The sequence below is a fragment of the Penaeus monodon genome, chromosome 28 (genome assembly GCF_015228065.2).
Source record: "Penaeus monodon isolate SGIC_2016 chromosome 28, NSTDA_Pmon_1, whole genome shotgun sequence".
NCBI lineage: Eukaryota > Metazoa > Arthropoda > Malacostraca > Decapoda > Penaeidae > Penaeus > Penaeus monodon.
This window is the reverse complement of record NC_051413.1, coordinates 21,930,255-21,930,705: the sequence shown is the minus strand read 5'-3', so window position 1 is coordinate 21,930,705 and position 451 is coordinate 21,930,255.

Genomic DNA, 451 nt, shown 5'->3' with positions numbered 1-451 from the left:
TAACAATTATAAAAACAAGGAAAGTTGTTTTTATGAGAAGAGATAGAGTGGTTTGTGAGAACCTAGTAGTCTATAAACTACGATGGTGATTTTGTATTACAGCAAATCATTGTCTTTATAGGTTTGCTTACCAAGAACCTGGAGTATTTTTATTTTAGGATAGAGATTTTTGAGACATATTACATTGGTGATACTTAGTCAGTGATCAAATAAAGTAGGAACGAAATCCCATCATACGTGTAGCTAAATTGAAATAATTAAGCATGCTTGCCACTGACTCTGCCATTCGACTCTTTGCATTACCAAAGGAAATAACGATTTGATTAACCTACAAATTTGACATTTTCATATGTAAACATGCTATTTTTTTCGTCTTTTATCTGAATCCATCAGCTGACAAGATTAGATAACATCTACGAGAACTTGGCACACACACGCAGGCATGCGTATG